Source organism: Cetorhinus maximus, unplaced genomic scaffold (assembly GCF_964194155.1).
Source record: "Cetorhinus maximus unplaced genomic scaffold, sCetMax3.hap1.1 HAP1_SCAFFOLD_366, whole genome shotgun sequence".
NCBI classification, from domain to species: domain Eukaryota; kingdom Metazoa; phylum Chordata; class Chondrichthyes; order Lamniformes; family Cetorhinidae; genus Cetorhinus; species Cetorhinus maximus.
The window spans coordinates 282231-294759 of NW_027596312.1; the positions used below are offsets into that span (position 1 = coordinate 282231).

The 12529-nt window shown below is 53.4% G+C and overlaps 1 pseudogene; it reads right to left on the minus strand.

The window, feature by feature from the left end:
- Window positions 1-1434: 1434 nt before the first annotated feature.
- The window catches only part of LOC144673446 (uncharacterized), a 35472-nt pseudogene continuing 24377 nt past the window's right edge, over window positions 1435-12529 (minus strand).

Consider the following 12529-nt stretch of genomic DNA (forward strand, 5'->3'; position numbering starts at 1 on the left):
GCCCTCTGAAGAAGGGTCATACAGACTGGAAACTGCTGTCAGGCGTCGCAAGGGCCAAGGGGAATAAAAATTCATTCACAAATGTTCCAAAAAGAGATACATTATAATCGCCAGGAAAGGCTAAACACCCTGAAGCTCTTTTCTCTGGAAAAGAGAAGGCTAAGAGATGACCTGATAGAAATAGGATAAAGAATGGAGTTGGAAGCTCAGGAATGAAAACAATGGCTTCTATCTTCCCAAAATTTAATTGGAGAAAATTTCTGCACATCCACAAACAGTCTGATAATTTAACAAAAGTGGAGAAGTGGAGAGAGGTGGTGGTGAGGTAGAGCTGGGCACTGTCAGTGTACACATGATAACTGACACTGTGTTTTCAGATGATGTCGCTGTGGGGAGAATGTTGATGAGAAATAAAAGGAAGCCAAGGCTGGGTCCTCTGGGGACACCAGAGGTAACTGTGGGAGTGGGAAGGGAAGACATTCCAAGCGATTCTTTGACTATGATTAGATAGAGAAGAATGGAACCAGGAGAGAGCAGCCCCACCCAGCTGGACGACAGTGGAGAAGTGTTGGAGCATAATGGTGTGGTCAACCTTGTCAAAGGCTGCAGGCAGGTCGAGAAGAGATAGTTTACCTTTATCACAGTCACATAGGATGTCATTGGTGGCTTTGATCTGAGCTGTTTCAGTGCAGTTGCGGGGCAGAAAGCTGATGGGAGGGATTCAGACAGGGAGTTCTGGGAAAGATGGAGACGGATTTGGGAGGTGTGAACACTTTTCAAGAGTTCAGAGAGGAACTGGGGATTGAAGATGGGTCAATACTTTGCAAGGACAGTAGAGTTAAGTAATTGTTTTTTGAGGAAAGTGTGATGATTTGAAGGAGAGAGGGATAGTACCAGAAGAATGAGTACTGTGAACAATATCAGTGAACATGGGGAAGTTGGGGGATCAGCAGTTTAGTGGGAATAGGGTCGATGGAGCAGGAGGTGTGTCTCATGGACAAGATGACCACTGAGAGGGCAGGAAGGGAGATGGGGGAGAAGCTAATGAAAGATGTGGGTTCACGGCTTGGACAAGGTGGAACATTATAGAGGCAGTTTGTCCCAGTGGGCTAGTGGAAGGGAGGGAAGCAGCAGCGGCAGCTAATCGGATTGTCTCAATCTTAGTGACAAAGAAGCTCCATGAGCTCCTTACACTTGTTGTTAGAGGTGAGGATGGAGGAGAGAGGGGAGAGGGAGAGCCCTTCCAGAGAAACTAACTTGTGTTAGAGATAATAACAAGACTCAATATGCTATATTTAACACAAATATATTTTATTTGTCCTTATCCAGAATATTAGCCCCAATAACTGGGCTAGAGTTTATTAACATCAGCAGAAACAGACTACAATGAACAAGGTTCAGTCCTGGATGTGATTAACAGCAACATCCTGTTTGTTATTTGTGAACTCGCTGGTGTCTCATCAGTTGGGATGACCAGGTGAATCCCTTCCCACACTTGGAGCAGCTGAACGGCCTCTCCTCAGTGTGAATTCGCTGGTGCTTCAGGAGGTCAGAGGACACAGTGAATCCCTTCCCACATACAGGACAGATGAACGGCCTCTCTCCAGTATGAATTCGCTGATGTCTCAGCAAGTGGGATGACTGTGTGAAGCCCTTCCCACAGTGGGAGCAGGTGAACTGTCTCTCCACAGTGTGAATTCGCTGGTGTCTCAACAGATCGGATAAATTAACGAATCCCTTCTCACACTCGGAGCAGATAAATGGTCTCTCCCCAGTGTGAACTCGCAGGTGTGTCAGCAGGTTGGATAACTGAGTGAATCGCTTCCCGCACTCGGAGCAGGTGAACGGCCTCTCTCCAGAGTGAACTCTCTGGTGTATCAGCAGGTTTGATGACTGAGTGAATCTCTTCCCACACTCGGAGCAGGTGAACGGTCTCTCCCCAGAGTGAACTCTCTGGTGTTTCAGCAGGGTGGATGACTGACTGAATCCCTTCCCACACTCGGAGCAGGTAAATGGTCTCTCACCAGTGTGAACTCGCTGGTGTGTCTGCAGGTTGGATAACTGAGTGAATGCCTTCCCACACTCGGAGCAGGTAAATGGCCTCTCCCCAGTGTGAACTCTCTGGTGTGTCAGCAGGTTGGATAACTGAATGAATCCCTTCCCACACTCGGAGCAGGTAAATGGCATCCCCCCAGAGTGAATTCGCTGGTGCCTCAGCAGGCTGGATGCCCAAGTGAATCCCTTTCCACACTCGGAGCAGGTGAACGGCCTCTCTTCAGTGTGAATGAGCTGGTGTCTCAGGAGGTTGGATGAATCAATAAATCCCTTCATACATACAGAACAAGTGAAAGGCCTCTCCCCAGTGTGTGTGCGCTGGTGAGTATCCAGCCTGGATGGATAATTGAATCCTTTTCCACAGTCTCCACATTTCCATGGTTTCTCCCCACTGTAACTGCATTTATGTTTTGACAGGCCAGATAATCGGCTGAAGCCTCGTCCACACAGAGAACACATGTACGGTTTCTCCCCACGGTGAACGGTGCTTTTTCCTTCCATGTTCAAAATCCGATGAAATTCAGGTTATGACTGATTGTGCGACACCGTTAGATTCTGATGAAACATTGGGTTTCCCAATTGAAAATCCTGGGGAAATAGTTTAAATAAACAAAAGTGAATGAGAGAGAAACCACAATATCACAAAAACAGGTTGTGAAATTGAGCTGAATGAATCTGGTAATTTGTGGGGCCAGTACCAGGAAAAAGTGACCATGAAAACTGCTGGATTGTTATAAAAACCCAACTGGTTCACTAATGTCTCTCAGGGAAGGGAACCTGCCAACTGGTCAGGGACTATACAAAACACCAGCATCTACTGGGGGAAATAGAGAGGGAGATGGGAGAGGCAGGGGGTGAAGGAAAGGGACTTTATGCATCTGCAATTCTACCAACATCTCCCAAACCCTCATCCTCCACCCCCTAGAAGGACCAGGGTAGATGTATGTGAACACCATCACCTCCAAGTTCCCCTCCAAGTCACATACCATCCTAACTTGTTTAACATCCAGTGTTGGATGAACAGAAATTTCCTCCATTTAAATATTGGGAAGATTGAAGCCATTGTCTTCAGTCCCTGCTACAAACTCCACTCCCTGACCATCAATGCCATCCATCTCTCTGACAACTTTGAGGCTGAGCCAGGCTGTTCACAGTCTTAGTGTCATATTTCACCCTAAGCTGAGCTTCTGACTACATATCACTGAGATCGCCAATTTCCACCTCAGTAACTTTGCCTGCCAATAAAATAATAGCAAAATACTGCAGCTGCTGGAAATCTGAAATAAAAAGAGAAAATGCTGGAAATACTCAGCAGGTCAGGAAGTATCTGTGGAGAGAGAAACAGAGTTAACATTTCAGGGGTGCAGAATGAACTACAGGGAATAAAAATGATGCAGAATCTGATCATCAATATAAGCTCAGGGGTAGAAGTGAGATGGACTATAGCACAGGAAAAACAACTCCTGACTATGAAAGACATGGTGGGAAGCTATAACTGGTAAGTCAGCAGCACATGGTCAGGGCAGCAGTTAGCAGAAGTAACCATAAAATACTAAACAGAGCTAAAATACACCCACTATTTGAGACAGAAAAAGTTAGAAAACAGCAGAGAGGTGATCAGGGAGGGCAGAGGTGAAACAGAGCAATGGATGGACACAGAATCAGATCCACAGTAAAGGAGTCACACCAGCTGCAGAGCTGTCAGACCTCACACAGATAACAAAGAACTAAAAGCTCCAAATTGTAGATGAGTTGTCAAAACTACTCACCTGTGAAACAATTTAACTCTTTTCAGCTTTGGAAACTCCTGTCGGAGACTGTAGCTGGAAAGATATCAGAAGCACTGAAGTCAGAGAAAAATCTCCCAGTTGAGGAAATACCCTGGAGTGCGGTGATGTCACCGCGCAATTGTCGGTGTGTGCTGATGTCACAGTGTAATTATCGATGTGTGCTGATGTCACAGTGTAATTGTCGATGTGTGATGACATCACAGACATGGACACAGAACATCTGGGTTTGTGTAAACCACTGATCACCACACATTATGAAGGATGTGAGGGTCCTTAAGAGGGTGCGGAGGAGAATTATCAGAGTGGTTCAACGGGTGAAGGATTTTAGATTAGTTTGGAAAAACTGGTGTTGTTCTCCTTGGAGCAAAGTAGACTGAGGGGAAATTTGATAGAGGTATACAAGTTAATGATTGGTTTACATGAGGTAGTTAAAGAAAAGCTGTTCACATTATCTGATCATAAAAGGGTTATGGGACACAGATTTAAGTTATGAAGCAAGATTTACAGGAGGGGTGTGAGCAAAAATTTTACACAATGAGTGATAATGACCTGAAACTCATTACTTACTCTCAAAGGTTGATGAATCCAGTGTGTCTGTCAGATCTTGATCTTATGTTTGGTTTCCCGTCTGCAAATCATTCCCAAGTTATATCCTATGAAAAGATTACAAAACAATCAATCACTGTCAGTCCAGGGCAGAAATTGAGAAATATTTCTCTTGGTTTGAGTTTGCTGTGTGTAAATCCTCCCCTTCTAACCCCCTGTAAAAGGAGTTTCCAAAATCCATCCCTGTCAGTCCAGGATATTCACAACATTGTTTCCTCCTGCTACCTGGACCAGGATGACCGCGCATGCGCCCTGCTGCACAGCCGCGCCCCCGGGCCAAGCAGAGGGAGAGGCCCAGTCATTTCCGGTCTGTACGCTGCAAACGCGGGGCCTGTAGTTTCTTATTAAGGGTCTGCGGCCTGCACCAAGTGTTTATAAAATCTCCCTGCCCACTCCGCTGGCTCCATTCCTCCCGCCCACCCACTAACTCTGTTATTCTGCTCCTGTCGCCATTTTCTCACCCACTTTCTGCGGCTCCAGTCACGGGACAGCACTGCGCATGCTCAGCCAAGAGCCCGCAATGCGCAGGTGCGAATCAGACTCCTCAATGCGCATGCGTAAGACCATGGCGCTCCGGATAGGGCACATTCTGTCCCGCATTGAATGCTGGGTGGGAGGATATAATTAATTATCCAATATATTTTTATGATCCGATGGTAATTGCAGATTTATGGTCATGAGTTAAATTATACAATTAATTGATACAATAAATTGCATCGGCCTCTACCATACTTTTGTCCTGGGTGTAATTAACAACAGAACAAACCCCTACAGTTAGATATGGATTCTTCGCAGGTGAGGTGAAGAAGTGATTTCTCCTTCCATACACCAAACATTTAAACTCCGTCTTGTCAGTAAGAATGCGCCTATTGCGGAGCAAATCCTTTGAACTTTTATAGCTGGATTGTTCACTGGTGGCAAAACTGAGTAAATGCCTTCCCATGCATGAAATCAGTCAATTTTCTCCATCAGATGTGACAGCTGCTGTGTCAACTAATCAGATGATCGAGTAAACCTTTTTCCATAATTAGCTGCTGAATGATGGTTTCACAGTGTGACTTTACCTAGGCGTGTCCAGCACAGACTTGGACCTCTAATGCTTCCGGCAATGGGCTCTACATTCTCTTCTGAAGAAAAAAGGAAAGCGATGCTGTAAATCTGAAATAAAAACGGAACATTTTCGAATTCTAAACAGGTCTGGTAGCGTCTGTGGACAGCCATAGTTTTCATTTCAGGTCTGTGACTTGTCAGCGGAACTGTACAGGATCAGTGGAAAGACCTGAAAATATAATTCTGGTTCTCAATTTACAGAAATTCCCAGATTTTCTGAGTATTTCCATCATTTTCTGCTTTTATCTCTGGTTAAAGACGTTGCTTCTGAATTAGGCATTGGATTTCCTGGTGACCAACTTTTATTTATTCTCACCCATTCTAATCTGTCTCTCTGAACTTACTGCACTCCATTCTCTCAGGTCCATCCCCAACATTGTCATCAAACCCGCTGACAAGGGTGGTGCTGTTGTTGTCTGGCGCACTGACCTCTATCTCGCGGAGGCTGAGTGTCAACTCGCAGACACTTCCTCCTACCTCTCCCTGGACCATGACCCCACCACTGAACATCAAGCCATTGTTTCCAGGACTGTCACTGACCTCATCTCCTCTGGAGATCTTCCTCCCACAGCTTCCAACCTGATAGTCGCCCAACCTCAGACAGCCCGCTTCTACCTCCTACCCAAAATCCATAAACAGAACTGTCCCGGCAGACCAATCGTATCAGCCTGTTCCTGCCCACGGAACTCAGTTCTCGTTATTTTGACTCCCTTCTCTCTCCCCTTGTCCAGTCCCTTCCCACCTACATCCGTGATTCCTCTGACTCCTTACGTCACATCAACAATTTCCAGTTCCCTGGCCCCAACCGCTTCCTCTTCACCATGGATGTCCAATCCCTCTACACCTCCATCCCCCACCAAGATGGTTTGAGGGCCCTTAGTTTCTTCCTTGAACAGAGGCCCGAACAATCCCCATCCACCACTACTCTCCTCCGTCTGGCTGAACTTGTTCTCACACTGAATAATTTCTCCTTTAACTCCTCTCACTTCCTGCAAATAAAAGGTGTGGCTATGGGTACCCGCATGGGCCCCAGCTATGCCTGTCTCTTTATGGGGTATGTGGAACATTCCTTGTTCCAGTCCTACTCCGGCCCCCTCCCACAACTCTTTCTCCAGTACATCGATGATTACTTCGGTGCGGCTTCATGCTCTCGTCTGGACTTGGAAAAATTTATTAATTTTGCTTCCAATCTCCACCCCTCCATCATTTTCACATGGTTCATCTCTGACACTTCCGTTCCCTTCCGTGACCTCTCTGTCTCAATTTCTGATGATAGACTGTCCATCAATATCCATTACAAGCCTACCGACTCCCACAGCTACCTCGACTACAGCTCCTCACACCCCGCTTCCTGTAAGGACTCCATCCCATTCTCTCAGTTCTTTCTCCTCCGTCGCATCTGTTCTGATGATGCTACCTTCAAAAACGGTTCCTCTGACATGTCCTCCTTCTTCCTTAACCGAGGTTTACCACCCACAGTCATTGACAGGGTCCTCAACCGTGTCCGGCCCATCTCCCGCGCATCCGCCCTCACGCCTTCTCCTCCCTCCCAGAAACATGATAGGGTCCCCCTTGTCCTCACTTATCACCCCACCAGCCTCCGCATTCAAAGGATCATCCTCCGCCATTTCCCCCAACTCCAGCATGATGCCACCACCAAACACATCTTCCCTTCACCCCCCCTGGTGGCATTCCGTAGGGATCGTTCCCTCCGGGGCACCCTGGTACACTCCTCCATCACCCCCTACTCCTCAACCCCCACCTATGGCACCTCCCCATGCCCACGCAGAAGATGCAACACCTGCCCCTTCACTTCCTCTCTCCTCACCGTCCAAGGGCCCAAACACTCCTTTCAAGTGAAGCAGCATTTCACTTGCATTTCCCCTAACTTAGTCTACTGCAGTCGTTGCTCCCAATGCGGTCTCCTCTACATTGGAGAGACCAAACGCAAACTGGGCGACCGCTTTGCAGAACACCTGCGGTCTTTCCGTAAGAAAGACCCAAACCTCCCTGTCGCTTGCCATTTTAACACTCCACCCTGCTCTCTTGCCCACATGTCTGTCCTTGGCTTGCTGCATTGTTCCAGTGAAGCCCAACGCAAACTGGAGGAACAGTACCTCATCTTCCGCGTAGGCACTTTACAGCCTTCCGGGCTGAATATTGAATTCAACAACTCTAGATCTTAAACTCCCTCCTCGAATCCCAACCCCGTTTCTTCGCCCTTCCTTTTGTTTTTTTCAATAATTTATATACATTTTTCTTTTCCCACCTATTTCCATTATTTTTAAATCTACAACTAATACCTTGTCAGTCTTTCCACCCCACCCCCACTAGCGCTGTACCTTGAGTGTCCTGCCATCCATTCTTAATTAGCACTTTTCTTAGATAATATCACCACCTTCAACATCTCTTTGATCCTTTTGTCTGTGACATCTTTTGATTATCTGCTCCTATCACTGCTTGCTTGTCCCTACAACCACCCCACCCTCAACTTCTCTCCCCCCGGCCCCCACCTTAAACCAGCTTATATTTCACCCCTCTCCTTACTACACTCAGTTCTGTTGAAGGGTCGTGTGGACTTGAAACGTCAACTCTTTTCTTCTCCACCGATGCTGCCAGACCTGCTGAGACCCTCCGTCTCACCCTGGACACCCTCAGCCTCCCTATAGACACCCTTATTCTCCCCCTCGAACACCCTCAGTCTTCCCCTGGACACCCTCTGTCACCCCCTCGAACACCCACAGTCTCCCCCTGGTCCCCCTTAGTCTCCCCTCGGACTCCATTAGTCTCCCCCTGGTCACCCTCAGTCTCCCCCTGGACACCCTCAGTCTCTCAATGGACCACCTCTGACTCCCCCCTGGACACCCTTATTCTGCCCCTGGACACCCTCAGTCTCTCCCTGGACACCCTCAGTCTCTCCCTCGAACACCCTCAGTCTCCCCCTGGCCCCCCTTAGTCTCCCCTCGGACCCCTTCAGTCTCCCCCCGGAGCCCCTCGGTCTCCCCCTGGACCACTTCAGTCTACCCCTGCAACCCTCATTCTCCTCCTCGAACACGCTCAGTCTTCCCCTGGACAACCTCATTCTCCCCCTCGAACACCCTCGATCTCCCGCTGGACACCCTCAGTCTCTCCTCGGACCCCCTCAGTCTCCCACTGGACACCCTTAGTCTCTCCCCGGAACTCCTCAGTCCCCCAGTGGACACACTTAGTCTCGCACAGGGCACCCTCGGTCTCCCCCTCGGACACCCTCAGTCCCCCCCAGGACACCCTCAGTCTCCCCTCGGACCTCCTCAGACTCCGATAGGACCCCCTCAGTCTCCCCCTGGACACCGTCAGTCTCCCCCTGGACACCCTCAGTCTCACCCTGGACACCCTCAGGTTCCCCCTGGACACCCTCAGTCTCCCCCTGGACCTCCACGGTCTCCCCCTGGACCCCCTAGGATGCCCCCTGGACACCCTCGGTCTCCCCCTGGACACCCGCAGTCTCCCCCTGGACTTCCTCAGTCTCCCACTGGACCCCCTCAGTCTCTCCCTCGGACGCCCTCAGTCTCCCACTCAGACACCCTCGGTCTCACCCTGGACTCCCTCGGTCTCCCCCTCGGACATCCATGATCTCCCCCTGGACCCCCTCGTTCTCCCCTGGACCCCCTCAGTCTCCCCCTGGACCCCCTAGGACGCCCCCTGGACACCCTCAGTGTCCCCCTGGACACCGTCAGTCTCCCCCTGGACCACCTCATTCTCCCCGCCCGACCCCCTAAGTCTACCCCTTGACACCCTCAGTCTCCGACTGGACCCCCTCTGTCTCCCTCCTGGACACCCTCAGTCTCCCCCTGGACCCCCTCAATCTCCCCACGGACCCACTCGGTCTCCCACCGGACCCCCTCAGTCTACCCCTGGACACCCTCAGTCTCCCCCTGGACCCCTTCAGTCTCCCCCTGGACCCCCTAGGACGCCCCCTGGACCCCCTCGGTCTCCCCCTGGACACCCTCAGTCACCCGCTGGACCCCCTCGGTCTCCACCTGGACCCCCTCAGTCTCTCCTCGGACCCCCTCAGTCTCCCCCTGGTCACCCTCGGTCTCCCCCCGGACACCTCAGTCACCCCGTCAGACACCCTCGGTCTCCCCCTGGACCCCCTCGGTCTCACCCTCAGACACCCTTGGTCTCCCTCTGGAGACCCTCGGTCTCCCCTCGGAAACCCTCAGTCTCCCCTCGGACTCCCTTAGTCTCCCCATGGTCACCCACAGTCTCCCCCTCAAAAACCCTCAGTCTCCCCCTGGTCCCCCTTAGTCTCCCCTCGGACCCCTTCAGTCTCCCCCCAGAGCCCCTCTGTCTCTCCCTGGACCCCATCAGTCTCCCCCAGGACACGCTCAGTCTTCCCCTGGACACCCTCAGTCTCCCCCTGGACACCATTAGTCTCCCCCTGGTGACCCTCAGTCTCCCCCTGGACACCCTCAGTCACCCTCTGGACCCCCTCAGTCTCCCCCTGGAACCCCTCAGTCTCCCCCCGGAACCCCCTCCGTCTCCCCTCGGACAACCTCGGATCCCCTCGGTCTCCCCCCGGACACCCTCGGTCTCCCCCAGGACACACTCGGTCTCCCCCTGTCCCACTCGGTCTCCCCTCAGACCCCCTCGGTCTCCCCCCGGACCCCCACGGTCTCTCCCCGGACCTCCTCCATCTCCCCCTGGAACCCCTCGGTCTCCCCTTGGACACCTTCAGTCTCACACTGGACACCCTTAGTCTCCCCCTGGTCACCCTAAGTCTCCCCCAGGACACCCTCATTCTCCCCATTGAACACACTCAGTCTCCCCCTGGTCACCCTCAGTCTCCCCCTGGTCACCCTAAGTCTCCCCCAGGACACCCTCATTCTCCCCATTGAACACACTCAGTCTCCCCCTGGTCACCCTCAGTCTCCCCATGGACACCCTCATTCTCCCCCTCGAACACCCTTAGTCTCCCCCTGGACACCCTCGGTCTCCCCTCGGACCCCCTCGGTCTCCCCCCGGACCCACTCGGTCTCCCACTGGACGCCCTTGGTCTCCCCCTGGACCCCCTCTGTCTCCCCCCGGACCCACTCTGTCTTCCCCTGGAAACTATCAGTCTCCCGCCGGACACCCTCAGTCTCCCCTCGGACCCCCAGAGTCTCCCCACGTACACCATCGGTCTCCCCCCGGACACACTCGGTCTCCCCCCGGACACCCTCAGTCTCCCCCTGGACCCCCTCGGGCTCCCCTCGGATCCCCTCGGTCTCCCCAGGGACCCCCTCGGACTTCCCCCAGACCCCCTGAGTCTCCCCCCGGACACCCTCGGTCTCCCCTGGACACACTCGGTCTCCCCCTGGACCCACTCGGTCTCCACTGGGACACCCTCGGTCTCCCCCCGAACGCCCACAGTCTCCCACTGGAAACCCTCGGTCTCACCCTGAACACCCTCGATCTCCCCCTAGACCCCCTCTGTCTCCCCCTGGACACCCTTGGTCTGCCACTGAACACCCCTCAGTCTCCCCCCGGACCCCCGCAGTCTCCCCCTGGACACGCTCAGTCTCCCCATGGACAGCTTCCGTCTCCCCCTCGTACAGCCTTACTCTCCCCCTGGACCCCCTCGGTCTCCCCTTGGACCCTCTCGGTCTCCCCCTGGACACCCTCTGTCACCCCCTGGAGTCCATTGGTCTCCTTCTGGACACCCTCTGTCTCCCGCTGGACAGCCTCATTCTCCCCATGGACACCCTCAGTCTCCCCCTGGTTCCCCTTAGTCTCCCCTCGGACCCCTTTAGTCTCCCCCCGGAGCCCCTCGGTCTCTCCCTGGACCCCATTAGTCTCTCCCCGGACACCCTCCATCTGCCCCTGGACCCCCTCAGTCTCCCCCCGGACCCCTTAGTCTCCCCATGGACCCCCTCGTTCTCCTCCTCGAACACTCTCAGTCTTCCCCTGGACACCCTCAGTCTCCCCCTCGAATACCCTCAGTCTCACCCTGGTCCCCCTCAGTCTCCCCCTGGACACCATTAGTCACCCCCTGGTGACCCTCAGATTCCCCCAGGTGACCCTCAGTCTCCCCCTGGACTTCCTCGGTCTCCCCCTGGACTCCCTCAGTCTCCCCCCGGACCCCCTCCGTCTCCCCCAGGACCCCCTCTGTCTTCCCCTGGAAACTATCAGTCTCCCCCCGGACCACCTCGGTCTCCCCTCGGATCACCTCGGTCTCTCCCCTGGACACCCTCAGTCTCCCCGCGGGACCCTTCAGTCTCCCTATTGACCCCCTCATTCTCCCCCTCGAACACCCTCAGTCTCCGCCTGGACACCCTCAGTCTCCCCCTGGACCACCTCGGTCTCCACCTGGACACCCTCATTCTCCCCCTCGAACACCCTCAGTCTCCCACTGGACCCCCTCAGTCTCCCCTGGACACCCTCAGTTTCCCCCTGGACCCCACGGTCTCCCCTCGGACACCCTTGGTCTCCCCCTGGACCACCTCGGGCTCCCCCTGAACACCATCGGTATCCTCCTGGAACCCCTCGGTCTCCCCTCGGACCCCCTCGGTCTCCCCTCGGACCCCCTCGGTCTCCCCACGGACCCTCTCGGTCTCCCCCTGGACACCCTCTGTCACTCCCTGGAGACAATCGGTCTCCTTCTGGACACCCTCTGTCTCCCGCTGGACAACTTCAGTCTCCCCCTGGACCCCCTCTGTATCCCCCCGGACACCATCCAGCTGCCCCGGCACCCCCTCAGTCTCCCCCCAGACCCCTTAGTCTCCCCATGGACCCCCTCGTTCTCCCCCTCGAATACCCTCAGTCTCACCCTGGTCCCCCTCAGTCTCCCCCTGGACATCATTTGTCTCCCCCTGGTGACCCTCAGTCTCCCCCTGGACCCCCTCGGTCTCCCCCTGGACCCGCTCCGTCTCCCCCCAGACCCCCTCTGTCTTCCCCTGGAAACTATCAGTCTCCCCCCGGACCACCTCGTTCTCCCCTCAGATCCCCTC